Here is a 17,922-nt window from a genome sequence, read left to right on the forward strand (position 1 = left end):
GGTTTGGGGTTTTTTTGGTAGAAAAGATAGGGAAATGATTGTTATACTGAGATAAATCACATTCAAAACATATATGTAAATACTGCATCGTGACAGTAGCTCTTCAGGGAAACTAGAGGGCAGACTTCTAAAATACTTAGGGCTCTGTAAAGATGCAGATAGGTACCTCATCATCTTCCCCCCAAAAATGTTAAATGCCTAACTCCTAGGAGTTTTGCATGTTTAACCAGCTAAATGCTTTCAGAATACTGCCCTGAGATGGCTCAGAATCTTATTGCATAAAAATAAGTCATGGCTGTGTGTCAGCAGCCAAGCAGTTCCTATTGTAAGTCTGCTAATTATTATATCAAATATAACTGAGTTGCCATTTCCTTATCCCTCCCTTTGTCTCAAAGTTGTGTCATGAATTGTGTCTTATTGTGTAGTAGAAATCACTTTGGACTGGGCAGTTGTTTAAAATTATTATTATTACATGTGTGAATATTGCTTAGCATCTTCATGGAGCTTGGCTTCTGACCTGTTCATTGTGGAACGTTTACGAAGACCCTTGCATTGGCAGAGAAAAAGAGAGAGAAGTGAAGTCTCATGGTCAAATTGCCAAGAAGGAAATGAAATGAATAGAAAATCTATTTGGATTTTTTTTTCCTTTTCTTTTAGCTTCTTATGGTTCAGTCTCTGAATCTGGGGTTGATACAGTATAATTTTTAGGGCTTGGAGTTGTCAAAATGAGTCTTGAAGGGCGTCATTAAAGTGTTTTGCATAACACGCCTGAATGAAGGTGGAGGTCAATGCAGCAGGAGGCTGGGATGAGGCAGAGGCGGAGGAACCAGTCTGGACATGCCAAGTTCATGCCACACTGCAGGGCTGGGCCCTGCCCTCGGCTGGACCACAACGGTGCAGGAAGAGCTGGGCTTAAACCATGCCATTTAGAGTTTTAAAAATAGAATATTTCTTCACTGATTTGAGAAACTAGTTGTCTCCAGCAGCTTCTGGACATTAGGAGCGTTGAGTAGGACGGCTCTTGGAAGCCCCCATCAAAGAGCTGTAAAAGCCTCTTGGCGGGCTGCCAGGGAGCCAGCACAGGGGCTGATAAGAAACTGGCCAGATCAGTCATGCTCAAAGTTCTGTGTTGCATCAGGAGAATTGCTGAAAGCAAGATGTTTCCACAGAAAGTTACACTTTCAAAGTATAAACATTTCCCAGTGGAGAAATGTTCCATCAGAAAATGTTGGACCACTCCGCGTCTTGGCATACTCTAAGGTACAAAAGCTCATTGCATTTTAAATAAACTTCAGCAGCCTCAGCCCATGCCAATTCTCAAACAACAAATCAAGCAAACTTGGCTTTTTCTCCTGTAATTATCCAACCTAATAATTCTCCTGTCATTTTCCCCTTTTGCTTCACTGAAGGAAGAAAGGTTGTGTTTGCAGTACACCAAGATGCTGCTGGCTTCTAGTTTCATTGCCCTGCAATTTGAAATTCCTAAACAGTCACCATATAAATATACACATAGCTTTAATCCCAAATTATGTATGTACAAATGGCACCAAAATTCAATTACCTTCAGGACACACACGATCAGACTTTGTTTTATAAAACACTTTTTTGACATAGTCCATTCTAAAACAAGTATGAAATGCATTTTTTCTTCAGGGACAAATGAAAGACAAAGTCTGCCTTGCCAGGGTTTGAACACATGGCTTTAGATAGTCTAACCAGTTAACACCTAATGCTTAGATCTTTTCCCCCAAACATTAAAGTTGAATGAGAGATGGAGTGTATTTGCAATGAAAAATGAATGGAAGAGCTAGCAACCTGAAGGATATGTGACTTCTGAAGAATAATGAAATACAAATGTTCAGACAATGTTAAAGTCTGGTAGGAACTGAAATATCAGGCAGTATAGAAGATAAGGGTGTTTATGTGTTTGTTGGTGCAGATGAATTAACATACTCTACAGCCTACCTTGTATTGTGTTACCTGAAAACTACATTTTATAACAATTTTCCCCTGATCATCTCGTATCTGCAAATTTATGTGTGGTTACAAAACTAACATGGTAATGCCGATGCATCGTTTGTACACACCACTACCTCTCTGACGAAACCTACCTCACTTTAAGTATAGGGGAAAGAAAATTTGGCACCTTTACCTTAACTTTTGAATATGAATAACCACTATTAGGCTATGTGTTCAGACTTAACTGATTAACTGATGCTTATGAAAGCCATTTTTCAACTTAATAGTGTTTTACTATATGCTTTTTATCATTCAGTTCCTCAGCTGTTTTTTGAAGGGAAAAAGCCATTGACTCCACCGATTTCAATAGGCAACAAAGACCAATGGCACTTCAGAAATGCCATTAGTGAGGGCAAGTACTTGTGGGCTCCATAGGATTCAGCAGTGTGCCAGATATTTCACTTTCCACAGCCTTTGCTCCTGCAACTCTACCATCTCCCACAAAATAAAAATTCAGAAACTCTTGCTTACAATTTTTTATTCGAAAAATAAAAATAATTTTAAAAATCCTTCTCCATACGTGAAAACCATGCAGATACCAAGCAGTGTTGATACTGCTGGACGTGTGTCTCTGGAGAAAATACCAGCCTATCAGGGGTATTAAGTGGCAGCCAACACGACAATAACAAAAGATGTGAACATTCAGGTGTGAAATCAAAGAACCTTTCCAGCAGCAGCATTTTGCTGTGTGATGTGTTGCATTCAGATTTATGAGAAAGTTTTGTACATAATTTAGAATAAAGCTTTAATAATTGATTGGAGAGCTAGCACCAAATGAAGTGCCAATGTAAAAGTCCAGGGCAAGTGCCTTCTTCCAGAATCTTTTGTGTAGTAAAACAACTTGCTTGAAAAATCATTGTTCATCATTTAATTATGTAGCACAGCACGTTCTAGAGTGCACGTGGCATGAAGCAGCATGATCTTGAGGGTGATAGCCCACTCCTACAAAGGCTTTTATTGTACTGTTTAAGGGACTGCAATAAGACTGCTGAAAGGATTCAAATGAAAGAGTCTTTGCCCTACCATAAAAATGTCAGTAAAAATAATGTCACCCTTCTCCAAATTTCAGCCTCCTAAACCCAGTTATTTTTCTAGAAAAACAAAGCTGGGTGGCCTGAATTTCTACAGAAAAGCACAGAACATCTGGGGATTTTCGATTTCTAAGAACCAAAAGTCTTAGACTAAATCAAGCATATTTCACAAGAAGCTTTGTTTTGTTATATTTCCAGGTTCCCATCCACCCCAGACAACAAGTAACATTTTGCAGTACTTCCAACACCTGTTTTTCAGTGACTCTAGACCCTTGATGCTATGGGTCTGGTATAGACACAGACGTTAGGATTGTTACAAAATTGTATAGTCCAAGCTGCTGACTGAGGATTTACAAGGTTACAAGATGCCACCAAATGTCCTCCTTCGCTACTGGGCACAGCTCCTGGTGCTAGTTGGCTCACGCATCTGTCTGTAGGTCACTGAGCTGAGTGCTTGGCCGAGGCATGTCCAAGGCTGGTGGGGTGAAGCTTCCACTGGAGAGAATGGGATTGCCATGAGAGCAGGCAGCAAGGTTTTGAGATGTGCAAAACACCTTTGGTGACCCTGCTTGTGCTGCCCTACATGAGACATGAAAGGGTTTGACTTTTCAGAGATGAAGGGCTTGTGGTGGGCTAGCTCATGAGCCAACCTGAAGGATGTGGCCCCCACACTCATAAATTACTTTTGAAACTATCCAGGAATTCTGGTTCTTATCTTTATATTAATTTGCCTGTGTTTAAATCAGGTTACACAGTCCAACAGTGGTCATTGAGTTCTTGTGTCTTGTACTTTAGAGGCAGACACCTGTGAGGTATTCCACCCCCACCCCCAGTTATCCCTGTGGTGGGTTATCAAGCTCTGTCTGTAGGGAGTCTCAGTGGCAAGAGCAGTCACCACCATATATGTTTTCTGCTAGCTGGAAACTTTGCTTTCAGAGACACATCCTGATTGAGAAACCCCAGTCATGCAATTAACTCGCAGCAGGTGTATTTCATATTGCATCAATAAGTGCTTCCTTACAGAGCCTTCATCACTCCCAGTACAACAGAGATGTTCCATTGTTTTAAATGTCACAGCTTTTTTGGAATTTTTCTTTTAGTACTTTATTTTTATTGCTGCTTTTTTTCTGTGCTGAATAGAATCAATCATTATTTTATTTCTAATAGTACTTAGCCTGGCCCCTTCTGTACGTATGTTTGGCTATTTTCCACCCTGTGCCTGCAAGCTGCTAAGTGGTTTTGGTTATCATTGGAGAAATCAATAGGATTTGTAGCACCTTGAAAGAGGTAATAGGCACTTTGCAGGATCAGCTCTTCAGCCTTGGCTTCCTTACTGATGGATATGAAAATAATTCCTGAAGTTTCACCATCTCTGTTAGCCTTTGTCTTGAAGAGTTGCTATTATGGGGTATGAAAATGAAACTAAACTGTGCCAGAAATCCCTTTCTAATCTCGGTGCCATAATTTTTTACTACTTCAGCTCTTTAAGTCATCTGGCTTCATTAACAGCCTATTTGGGTATACTTGCTAATATGATCAGGAGGATACCTTGAAAAGAGGACCAAGCCTTTGAGTGATGCCTACACTGGGAATCAAATACTTTTTTAAAGCAGAGGTGGTGTAGGTGAATGAAAATAATTTAACATGAACTCAGAGAACATTTTTCCCCTATATTGATTAATAAGTGCAAAGAATAATAATTATAGGCACAGGTGCATGAACTTAGAAGGACAGTTCACACAGGAAGAACTTTTCTTTTTCCCTTCAGAAAGCAGTAATTTAAAAGGTAGTAAGTACTGCAGCATAGTTCTCATTAACAGAGGTAGAAAGAGCCCCTGCAGCTCCCCATCAATAATCACAGCATTTGGTACATACTGCTCAGTCCTTGCTTCCCATTATGAATCACAAATGACTTCATACACTCCCAAAGTAATTGAAGATGGGTCTGTGAGACCTTGTTATAGGGATGACAGTTTATGCTGTGAGAAGTTGGAGGGGAAACGTTAGTGAAAAGCAGAAAATTAAAATTAAAACTTGAATTTAATGTGAGGTAAACATATGTTACAGCCACTGCGCAGAGCAAATGTTAAGGGTAGCTCCAGAAAAAGTCACAGCAGCAGTAGCAGTAACGATAACAGAAAATATACCAGAGTTTGTATAGGGTTTTTGTAATACCATTTTGAAGTGTTATGCATAATCAGTCCTTAAAAATTCAGTCTCTTTATGAACCACTCAGATATGATCAACTTCAAGATATGCTTTCCCAACTTTAAGAAAATGTTTATTATTATCCCTTATAAACAATACATTTATACCAGCATCTGTAGTGAAACTATGGTTTCTGTATGGTTCTGTATGGTTCTGTAGTGAAACTATGAGCTAAAATAATTTGCTCATTAAGGCACTTCATCTAAATGATAACTAGTAGCCGATTGCATATTGCATTAGGCAGCATTCTGATCTCAGCCAAGAGATGCCCAAGCAAAAGAAAAACAAGGACTGATAACATTGAGGAGATAGAAAAGTTCAGAACACATTTCCGTGCTCTGGAGTGTGTAATGTTCATAACACATTATAAATCCTAAACTTTTTGACTTAGTACTAGTCAGGAAGTAGAGACATTTTTTTCTGGGAAGAAGTTCCTTCTTTTTCACTGGAAATGCTGAAAGCTGAGGGGTTTTTTCACTTTTGAAGTTGCTGCTAGTTGCAACACTTTGGAATGTTAGGACCCACATATGATAGCATTTGGGTCATCTGCATTTGGGTTCCACTTACCAAGAAAAAACGCAGGCAGTATAACTCATGTCAAGTATCATGGCTTTATGGACATTAGGTCTTTTCAGAGAATAAAAATTTTAAATTCATGTTCTTTAAGAACCTTTGGGAAAAGATTGATTTTGATTCAGAAAGAAAATGAGTTTTTCTTCTAAAGAGAAAGAAATTCTAAGGACAAAATAATTTAGAAAAAATACAAATACTTCAGTATGATTTTTCCCAAGTATTTCAGCAGCCTTTGCTCTTAGGTGCTTTCCTGGGAGTGTCCTGGGAGGTGCTGGCAAACTCGAGGCTTGCCAGGTGTGTGGTGGCTGCCCCGAAGTTCCTGACTCTGGACATGGAGCCTGGGACCTTTAAGGGCTCCAGCTCCACCTAAGGTTTGCAGGGCTGCCTGACCCCTTACTGCAAATCCACAGCTGGAAGTTTGGAGATACCAGAACCCAGGGTCTTTAGGGGTTTCAGAGCCTCTCCTTAGAAGTCCTTAGAAGTCAGAAGAAGTTCCCTAGACAGAACTAGGCACTCCCGCATGCTCCCAATGTTGGACCTTGCCCTGCAGAACATGGCTTGGGCCCTCTGCGAGCTGCCACCTCTGCTTGGCTCTCTGGTCCGTGGCAGGGACAGAGGTTTGAGGGAAGAAAAAACTAACTTGAGAAAAAATTTCAAGATGTTTTTATACCTGGAGTGAGACAGCTGCATGGTTGTCTTCTCAAGGTGAGAAGATGCCTGCAGCTGGATAAGTGAAGAACAAGTCTCTTGCCTGAGAAACGTATAATGGAATTTCTCCTTTTGGATAACAATTGTCCTAGAGACCAGCTGAACATTGCATTTTACTGTTGTTACATGGTTAATCTGATGATAGCTAATGGGAAATATTGGTCTTTCAGGGTACTGATAGATTTATGTGCTTACACAATACTTGGTCATTTGCTTTAGAAAGTTAATAAATAGCTGATGTATAGAATGTAAAGAATGTAAAGAAGCCAAGCTGCTGCTTCAGTTGTCTCCAAGCGGGAGCTGGTGCCCAAACCTCACCATGAATAGTACTCATACGTGTAATTTGTTCATGTGTTCTCTTGTTCATGCTTATTGGCTCTCTGGGAGCCATTTGCATAAATCAGCTGCGGTGCCCAAGTAGTTGCCATCTCCAAATAACTAAAGGAACAATCTAACAACCATGCACAGTTTAATAGTACTGCACTGAGCCAAAAGTTCTCCAAAGAGCTTCAGGCATGTGATGATATCTAATCTGTTGTTTTATCACTTAAACCGTTAGGGTAGCTGTTAGGTTAGCGCAATGCAGTTCTTAATTGTGTTATGCTGGCTAAGTATCCAATTTATACCTTTCAAAAATGCCACGGATTTGTTCCTTATTTGGCAGGAGATAAATCTACTGCCATAACATCTTGATCTGAAAGACCTCCATTCAATAGCTGCCACTTCAGCGCCACTGGGCTAAGTTGTCTCTCCTTTGCAAGTTCCTTTGCTGATAAAGCTTTGTGTCAGTGTAGGTAACAAGAAATTTTGACAACGGTGTAACATGGGGAATGTTTGCACTTGACCGTTTTTTTTGTCTTAAATAAAAAGGTCTGTTGCGGCTGACTAGACATGCTGTTACACAGCTCGATTGCAGCTCCCTTGTGCGTCCACTACTGAACCACGGACAGTGGAAAGGGTCAAACTTGCCCTTAGTTCCCCACATCATACTGCCTGAAGACAGACGTAAATTAATTTGAGGAACAACATATGCATGATAAAGTGAGCATATGGCTTTCAATAATTTCTTCATGGTGAAGATAATCAAAGTTCATTATTAAAAAAATATTTTTTATTTCAGTGGAGAAGACATCTTTTATGCCCACATTTTTTGTCAGACAAATCTAAAGGATAAATGTTCTGACCTTTTTTGTTTTGAAACTGTGTGTATGTGTATGCACAACCTAAATGTCCATTTTTACCTGCTTCCCCACATATTTCAATTAACTGTAAGTAAAATGCAAAAAAAAAAGAGAGAGAGAAAAAAAGAGAAATTACTTAATCCTTCCAGTATTTCACCGAATCACAGAACGGCTGATGTTGCAAGGGAGCTCTGGAGGTCATCTGGTCCAGCCTCTCTGCTCAGGTAGGGCCACCTAGAACAGGCTCCCCTGGATCTGAAAATATCCATGAGAGCAAATCTATATTAAAAGATATAAGAAAGATGCTCAGATATACAAGAGTTGCTATTATTATCCTGACAGAAACATAAAATATGTGTTGAAATAATTTGCAAAAAGCATGCAAGAAAGCATTGTTTAATTTAAAGTAAGCTTTTTCATTTAGTCAACCAGTCATCACTGGGAGGGAGTCAAAGGATGAACTCCTCTTCGCAACCTAAACCCTCTCTCCGACATCCCATCACAATATTTATGTGTTAACCTGGAGCACATTTGACTTCCTGCTGCTTCTTCTGCCATCTGTGTGGACAGTGATTCCGATAGGATATAAATATTAAAGTAATTACACAGGAGAGGATGATCTTAGCGAGCGGTGCCCACCGAAGTGAAGTGAGGGCAGATGAATTAAAACAGATCCCCTGGCACTCCAGGTTACTGTCTCAGAAAGGAAAGGCTTTTAGCAGATGTGCGGGAGAATTAAAGAGTCAAGGGAGATAGTCCAGCTTTATTTCACATTCCCAATTCACTAGAGTAATCAAAGAAGACATGCCCCTGGATTTACCTTTTCCCGAGGTTTTCCTTCTAAGATCAGTCTAAGATCAGTGTGCTTGTAATTCTAAGATAATTCTGCTCCAGACTAGCAGAAGTTCATACCTCTGTCCCCTTCTTACCTTACTGAAACTGATACCCTTTTCATTCCCAGGGTGCTATTTGCTGGGAATGGCCAGATGTCATGTAAGAGCGGTGGGAACAAAACTCTTTCCTAGGTCTCCTAACTCCATACAAAGTCATTACCTTCATTTCCCACTTGCATTTTTGAAGAGGTATTTTTTGACCCTGTTACCACTTTTTTCCAATCAGTGTAAAATTTTCCCCAAGTAGCTGTACATGTTGTCCATGTGCAATGCCCACAGCATGCAATGAATGCTTTCAGTTGATTATAATCTTTAGAGTTTGCATGATTTAAGTCATGCTTCACAGCTTGGTTAAATAGTATTGTAAAGAAAACCCACAGTTCTCCAACTATAACCTCCTATCCACTCCCAAACAGAGGGCTTCTTGCTGCCTTTTCTTAAATATTGCATGTATAAATGTGATAGTGGTGAGTAAGAGATCTATAAATGGGTTCTGGTGAGGAGTAAACATCATGTGGTCGTCCGCTTTGGAAGCTTGTTGAGTGGGAGGCATTTATTGAACCTTGGTGCACTTGCTTTAATCACTGATTTTCTATGAAGTGCTAATAGGATATGACTATTTTCTCCTTTGTAAAACAATAATAAAATTATTTTCCCCTGGGAGAATAGAATTATTTACGATATAAAGATATCGTAAAACAATAATAGAAAAATAATAAAATTTTGTAAAAATGATAGGATAAGACTGTTTCTCCTTCCTTGCTCTTATAAAACAGGCTGCCTTAACAGAACCTTAGGGTTAAGTATATAAGGCTGGAAACTGTTCAAATGAAGACAAATTGTATTTAGCCCTCAGGTGTTTCACACATGGTCTTTAACTATATAACAATGGGACTGAATGTGGTAATTTTATTGCACGTATGGAGATACAGCCAAAATCAGGATTCATTTCATGTTTCAACTTCTTTCAGCTAGCATGTTGTATAAGAACAGAAAATACAGACAGTTGGAATTACTGGTGCTTTTTTTAGAGCAAATCGTTCATCTGCTTGCTGCTAACTAGTTTGGGCATATTTTCAGGGAATAACAGGGAGATGCAATGTTAAAAACTGTAATTTTGAAGAAGGAAAAAGTGTGATTTTGGGATTTGTTTATTTAATTTTATTTTTGAAGTTGCATCTATGTTGATTAGCACATAAATTAAAACATTTTTTTACATAAACATAGCCATTGCTTTCCCCTGTGGTTAGAAAGCGCAGGGACCCCATCTTTTTTGTCCCAGAAGCTAACACTGGCATTACACTGACTGCAAACCACAGCCCTGCAGATTCTCAGAGAGGGAACGGAGAAAGTCTTGAGGGCTGAAAAGCCCTCTAATTCCATGATTCAAAGAAGATCCTAAGCATGTGCTTATGTCTATCCTTAATCAGGACAACATTTAAGCATTTGCTCTCAAGTACATTCTTTTCTGTTTTCTTTAAAATGGCAGTGTTGTTCAGTATAATGAGGTTGATTGGAGTGGCAAGGGAGGTTCTGGTAGATAAGCTGCAGCAGCTGAAAGACTAACTGGGGAACCTAACTGTGAGGATTATTAATGTACCGTAAGCAACCTATTTTTGAGTTTTCAGACTCCCATTGATCTCTGGAGGAGTTTGAGTTCTAAAAATAACTTGCCTTTGGGACCTGGGAGAGAGAGAATTGGAGCTGGACGGAGGGAGGTCTGAGTGCATTGAAACATCACGGGGAGATAACAGAGGGTCTGCTGACTGCAAAGGCAGTTCAGGTAGCAATTATAAGCAACCAGAGAGCAGAAAGTACATCTGAGAGAAAGGTAATATTATTAGTAGGTGTTAAAATAGCACTGCTTGCAAGCAGTGTGCTTTAGACAAAATTTGAGAACAGCAGGCTTGATCTCCCTCAGCACCTGAGCACTGAGGCAAGGTTTATCATCATGGCAACTTGGTTGCATTTGGATGGCAAATGGCAGGGCTCTTGGGCACTACAGTATTTTTTTTTTCTTTTGCTCCTCCTGCTAATAAACTAGTCTTGTAGGTGCATGGCCTTTTAGAAGACTGGGTTTCCTTTGACTAGAGCTGCTAGGTCTCCGTTGTGACTGGGAGAACTGGAGAAAGCAGATCTTTTGTTGGGTCCACTGCCTAGTGAGAGTACCCTGCCACAGGAGGAGGAAGAAGACAGCTGCTTGCTCAGCTGGATGGGATATGGTGCCAGTTAGGACCTTTCTGCCCTGAGGCCACAGAAGTATTTATTAAGTGATATTAATACTGATTTTAGCAGGAGATGGCTGTCAAAGGTCTGGGATCGATGAGGAAATGAAGGCAGGATAAAGGAGTATTTGAAGAAAGAGCATATGGCTAAAAGTGATCCCAGCAGCCAGATTACTCGGATGATGAGCAGCACAGTAATACAGTATATAACAGCTTGTTGTTTTAGTTTGTAAGCTCACTGACGGCTCCACGGCAGAGCAGGGGCAAGCAGGGACCCTGCACCTGGCCCACAAATCCACCTTGGCCTTTGTGAGTGGAGGACAGCTTCCCTTGGGACCTACAAAGCCTCTTCCCAGACTCACAAACTGGCTGAGGCTTGAGAGCACCTCTGTAGGTCGTGGAGTCCAAACCCCTGCTCAGGACAGGGTCATTGCTCAGGGCCATACCCAGTTGGGTTTTCAATATCTCCAAGGATGGAAACTCCACGACCTCTCTGGGCAGCCTGTGCCAGTGTTTGACCACCCTGACAGCCAAAGACATTTTGTTTCCTGTTGAGGTAAAATTCTCTGTGTTTCAATTTGTGCCTGTTGTTTCCTGTCCTGTCACTGGGCACCACTGAGGGAAGCCTGGCTCCGTCTTCTTTGTACCCTTATCACCAAGATCCCTGGGTGCTCGGTGTGCACAGCACAGGACAGGTGTTATGAGGAGCTCAGGAAATAAGGAAAGGCTAAACTGCTTGGAGAAGATAAGCATGGATCTCCCACGCAGGGCAGATGTCTCTTCCAGGATGACACCTGCAGGAAACACAGCCTTACCATCTAAGACGCTGAATCTGCGTGGTTATCTTACATGATAAAAAATATCATGCAATCCTAAACACCAGAATGCTACATTGTAGCTGTCCTTCACACCACAAACCCACCCACAATGTGTCTGGAGGCAGAAGCTGACGCTGGCCTCTGCCAGCAGAAGGATCAGAAAACCCTTGTGCCGCCGAGGACCACATCACGCTCAGCTGCGCCCGCTGCACTCTGCACACTCTCTCTCCCGATCCCGGGCTTGAGTGCTTGAGTTTAATCACTGCCAGCAATGTTTTATCCACCCACCACTGGAAAACAGTCACCTTGTGATATTCAGGAACAGGCAAAGAACGGTTTGAAAGAGAAAGGAGAACACTCAACTGAAACACATGGAGAGCGTGTGTAGGCAGGCAGTAATTACATAGGACAGGGTTACACGTGCGTGCATATCCCAGGGAGCCATCAAATACAGCCTTAACGTTGGCATTTGTTTTAAGATCAGAAAGATAAGTACCTAAAATTACCTGACTGGAAGGAAATTTCAGCAGAAATAGAACAGCACATTGCCTCACCGAATCAGGCTACAAGACGATTACGTTGTTCGCTTGCTAACGGCCACAGGGCGGTATTGGCACTGCATGTGGCTTTATGACCTCTTTCTTGTGGGCAATGGCACACCCTCACTTTTTTTCAAGTCTATTAACTTTTGGCTTGTTTATTCAAAAGTTGCCAACACTTTTGAGCAGTTAGTGCAAGCCGTGCAGGGTTTCTTTTAATAGCACCCCTTTTCTCCAGGGAAGTGTTTCTTCCCAAAGCTAGGCAATTCCAGGCTTTTGAATGTCCCTCCATTATTTTTTTAAATGTGTACAGCCTACATACCTTCAGGAGCACAGCGAAAACTCACTTTATATAACACATCATGAAATACAGAAGATTGCCATTTTTTTCTCTGTCCTGTGGCTTTTTCTCTGCTTTCCAAGCATTTGTTAAAACTTCGTGAGTTCAATAAAATTTACCCAGACCAGAGGTACTTGATATTCCCCCCCCCCCCTCAAATGCTTATATCTTAGCTGAATAAACATATATGCCGAGAAAGTTAGTGTCTTGAACTTTTGAAAGTTAATCACAAAACCTGTTTTCCTCAGTACTGAGCTGTCTGGAACCACCAATATCAACAGCAACCACTGATGTCTCTTAACTTCAAAGACAGCAGGAACAGACCCTATGATGGGCTCCGAATGAGCTGTGACTATGCAGGGAAAAGTCGCTGTAGACCAGTCAACGGAAATTACTCATTGTTCCCCAGACAGCAGTTAAATGCCTCCCCACCTCACCTGACATAAGTAAATAAATTAACTCCAGCTGGATTTATACAAACAGCACAGAAAATACTATGCTACCATGTCTAGAATGCTGCCTTCAGTGCTGGTCAGTCATGAAAATTAAAGCAGAAACAGGAGGGGAGTGGAGTTGTGCCAAAAATAGTTACAGGAACAGACACACCACCAAAACAGGAGAGGCTGAAAATCCCTGGGACTGTTCAGACTGGACAGGAGGCAAGGGAGACTCGCTGCCAGTAAGGACTCCAGCGGGCAGTACAGAGAAAGCAAGGCAAGAGGGTGATCAAAGCAGCTGAAAAAGAATTAATTTAAAAATAATATATACACACACACACATATATATATACATATACACACACACACACACATATATATATACACACACCAGTAAATAGTCTTTACTGGTAGCATTAAATACTGTTTTAACTTTTGTACATTTGATGCATCCCTAGTACCTGCAGCATGGCCACGCTGCTGTGCCATACGGCAGGATTTGCCACCTGTGCCTGCTGAAGCAGTGCTGGGCTTCTCTGGGGATGAATCCCAGGGTCTGTGTGGGGTTGGACCCTGCTCTCTCGAGGGCAGGGGCAGGCCAGGAGCCCTCTGTGTCCTGCCAGGCAGCCGGGGGCAGCTGGGCAATGGGATGGGGTAGGAGTCATGGCTACCCGTACTGAGGACAGAACTGAAGGCATTAAAGCCCTGAGCTCTTAGCAGAGTCATGAAATTTCATCAGACAGAGATTTGGAGTGTAGGCGGAAAAAGCTAGTGGATCAAAAAGATTTGTTTCACGCCCACTCATTATTCCCCAAGCTTGGGTGTAAACAAGTGAAAAGCAAAATTGCAGGTGTGGGGAATATACTCCCCCTCACAACTTGCAGGTATTTTTCTGTGTGCTCTGAAAATACCTGTGAGTGCACTGATAAATGATTTAATTTCTGGTCTTGTATCTGTCATACAGGTCTGACAAGAGAAAATGAATGGATTCCAATGAATGGAGATAATTTGAAATGCTTTATATATCTGTATGAAGACTGAACTTCCTAACTCCGTGGTAGCCCATAGGAAGCATCTTCTTTGTACATTTATATCAACACTTTTCTGTTGTCCGTTTTGTTTAACATAAGAAAGTACCACTGAAATAAAAAACAAACACAACTAGTAATGTGTGTGTATATATTCAGGAATTATTTTGACCTCAGAACAGGGAATAGTGTAATTTGAATTTTGAGTGAAAGTAGAATACTTTTTTAAAAAAATAATCAATATTTGCAATTAATTTGGTTTCTTTCCTTTTGAAAAAAAATCAATATGGACAAAACAGTTTTAAAATTATTTGACAAAATGCAGAATAAATTGAGAATGTAACATCTAATTTCCTGTTGTGTACTCCTAGTTATAGAACAGGAATAATGTATCAAGTGTAATAAAGGAAACTAAAATATTAAAAGGGATGTTCTTTCTGGTGAGTTTAACTAAATTTCTCTTATGTTGTAGAGCCAAAGTATTTCTTTTTCTTGAGAATCTAAAATGCACTGGTGTTCTGATATTTATGCAACACCTTCACTTTACACAATGAAAATACAAGATGTGATCTAGCTCACAGAAAACCTGCAACCTTTATTAAAATAAACAGGTCATCCAGCCTCGATGGAACATGCCCCTGAGTGTAGGTTGAAGGATTACTATCTTCAAAAGCCCAAATGAAAAGGGGACTTTGAAATACTGGTGCCGAGCAAAAATCATGTATGATCACAGCAACCCTTTCGTACAGTGATTAATCCCTGACACTTGTTTTATATGGACTGTACATAATTGAAGACTGTTCGATGCATATTCTATTTTTGGAAATGAGATCTTATTGTTAAGAGAAATGTAATGCACTGTGTCTCCTTGGTCGCTCGTGTTATTTACTGTTAATGGATTAGAGGACCTGTTTTGTAATAATATTCTTCTACTGTTGATTGAAACTATTCTACATGCTCTGAAACTCTCTGCCTGGCTCTTGTTTATTCAATTAAAATAAAGATAATTATTCTGGTTAGAAAACAGATTTCAAGTTGAATATTACTAACAATGACATCCATTTAATTCTCATTTGCTCCATCAGATAACACAAAAGCTAACTGGCAATATTTTTGTATTTTAAGTTATTACATGTGCTTTGTACAGGAAATTAGAAAGGAGCTGTACTCATTGCAACTCAATTAAAAGGGCATGTTGTACTTTCCATATACAATACCAACGTTGCTTACCATCCTGCTTCATCCTTATAGCTCATGGCTGATTTCCCTTAATATATTCCTTGGAGGTGAACATCACCAAAAGACAGGTTGAAATGGAAATGCCAGGAGACAGAATGCATCAGAAGCACCTTTCATTTACATACCGATAAGATTAACATGTCTATTCAATAGAAAAAGAACAATTTTCCCTAACGCTGCATTATCACTCACTGATACTGGGCTCTGCATTGTTCCTGCCAGTATGGAAGTGATAAAAAGAGGAGAAAACGCACAGTCCCTTGAGCCAGAAGCATGCGCAGGGCCTCAGCTTTTATTATTATTTACTCACTTTAAAAATACTAATTTCAGAAAACTGTGGAAAGGTAAAGTCACGTTTTTCCCCTCCTTTGATAGTTAGGAAACTTCATAGTGGAAAATCCAAGGGATGGGGAGATCTGGGATCACATCACAGACATCACATCTGAATGTGTAAGGGAAAGAAAAAAACCCACCCCTGACAAAGAAGAACCTTTTCCCAGGTTTCAACCCCTTGCTCCCGAATGGAGGGGTGGCCCCAGTGGCCACTTAAACTTCTTAATGGTGGGGAGGGCTTGGCAGAGGCAAATAATATTTTTTTTCTCAGATTCATTTTCATCTTAAATGAAATTTCAAAATATATCTACTTTTAAACTATCTCGAGGCTGACAGCTATGGGCCATAGGGGTCAGTGAGGACCCTGAGTTAGGTCTTAGCACAACAATGAGTCTTTATTAAAGCATAAAATTAGTATCTAAGAACTAGAAAACAAGGAGGCTGTGAAGGCACTCCATGTCTCAGCTAGCAAACTGTTAACAACTGGTCTGAACCATCATGTGCTGGTGATGTTGCTTCTCACCTGTCTAGAGAAAGGGTCTGACTGTAGGGCGTACAACAGACAGATGAAAGGTGCTTCAAGCAACTCTGCAGTCTATTGCTTCTGGCATGGAAAATTTTGCCCTCCCAAAATGTTACATTTTGGTGCAAAATTAGCAAAAGATTCAGGTCTTGCAATGAAAGATGAGGACACAAATACATAATAACAGATCATGCTAAAAACATGCTTCTTTCATGTGGTTACATGCCAGCCTTTGTCAGTATGAGCCAAACTCGCTAACAGCTATATATTAACACCTCACTAATGAGATGATACGTGACCACCCCTAGGCCGTGAAGCCAGAGGAATGATTGCAACAAAACAGTTACTGTAACTGAACCATGGAGAGAGAAACTACACACACACACCACCACCACCCCACCCCCCCCCCAACTCCTAACCTGCATAATGAGGAACCCATGAAATAAAGCAAAATAACCGGATTTCAATGTCATCCCTGTGTTCTGGTCTCTGTATGGTGCTGGTGTGACAGTAAATCAAAGGGACAGTGTTGCCCTGGTGTCACCAAGTCCCGTGCATGTAAGATGGAGGAAGAATTTCCTTTGTTAACTCCCTACCAATGCTCTGCACTGTAATTTTTTCTTCTTTTTTTGTTTTAATCCCAATGCTGAAAGAGAGATGTCTTTAATTTAACTGAATGTGTTTTTCTGAGAAACTGCTCAACAACGTGGTGGAGAAATGCTCTGTTAGAAAACCAGAGATGGGTATCATGCTGTGCCTGCGGCAAAGGGTTTAGTCTAATGAGACACCAAGACCTCAACACATTTGGGGAGAGATTTTTAATTGTCAGCCACTGAACAAAAGCACGCTCTAATGATTTCTCTGATCATCTGCACAGAAAAATCCAAACACATTTAACTTAGAGGTAAAGATAAAGGTAAAATAATAATTACTGTTACCTGAAAACTTTTGGTAAGTTTGAATGTATTTCAATTGATTACTCTGGTTTAATCACTTTCAATTAAGAGGTTGCAATGCTTCTGCATTTCTAAGACAAACAGTGTTAATTGCCTTAAAACCCTGGAGGCTTGGCTTTATGCATAGCTTCAATTACAGAACTAAACTGGCAGTTTTGCATTTTCTGTGATGGTGTAAGCTATTATTTTTGGTAGCAAAATCAAGGCCACACTGTACTCCTTTACCTACTGTACCAGTAAAACATTTCTAGTTATATATGCAACTGTATTTACGGATGCAATTCCCAAAATCAAAGTCTCGAGAGGCAGTTCATTGAATTCAGTGGCATCTTAACAGGACTGTGTTCAGTGCAATCACAAAGGTGATAAAGATGGCCCTTTTATTTGTCTCTTGTTCCATGCAGTCTGTAAATTATTTATGGGAAGATGTCATAAAAATACAGCACTTTGGACATTTTGTGTTATAAAAAATTGATGTTGAGAGAAGAGAATCAGAGAAGACTGTCCAAGAGAAATAGTTGTATTTTTCTTGGTAATAGCTTTAGGGCCAAAATGCTGAAAGAGTTTTCTTTTGCCCTTATGACTAAGTCCTGGTTTCTCTAATGTGTGCACATTTAATTTGAATGAGCTTTTGCTGTATAAGTGAAGCAGATCAAGTAAAGCACTCGGCAAAAAAAATTCTGATTTTGGTATATGAACTGCCTAGTACTACTGTGCATGAATAATTACAAAGGAAACTCCTCCTAAAGACAGTTTTTCAGCCCTCAAAAAGTACTGCAGTGCTAAGATAAAACAGTTCTCTAGAGACAAAAAAACAAGGGTTGGATATAAGATCAGTCAAACCTGGTAAAATCCAGTTTTCCTGTGTCTT

The 17,922-nt window shown here is 40.3% G+C and overlaps 1 protein-coding gene across 4 annotated transcripts in view; it reads left to right on the top strand.

The window, feature by feature from the left end:
* The window catches only part of SMPX (small muscle protein X-linked), a 44,401-nt gene extending 29,142 nt beyond the window's left edge, over positions 1-15,259 (top strand). For 3 of the 4 annotated variants that reach the window (XM_040582535.1, XM_040582536.1, XM_040582533.1), the window contains exon 5: positions 13,937-15,258. The gene's annotated coding sequence lies outside the window, so the exon portion shown is untranslated. Of the gene's footprint in view, positions 1-13,936 lie in introns of all 4 variants that reach the window. The other variant, XM_040582537.1, reaches the window with a different exon arrangement.
* The last annotated feature ends 2,663 nt before the right edge of the window (positions 15,260-17,922 follow it).

This window comes from Falco naumanni, chromosome 2 (genome assembly GCF_017639655.2).
Source record: "Falco naumanni isolate bFalNau1 chromosome 2, bFalNau1.pat, whole genome shotgun sequence".
Classification (NCBI taxonomy): Eukaryota; Metazoa; Chordata; class Aves; order Falconiformes; family Falconidae; genus Falco; species Falco naumanni.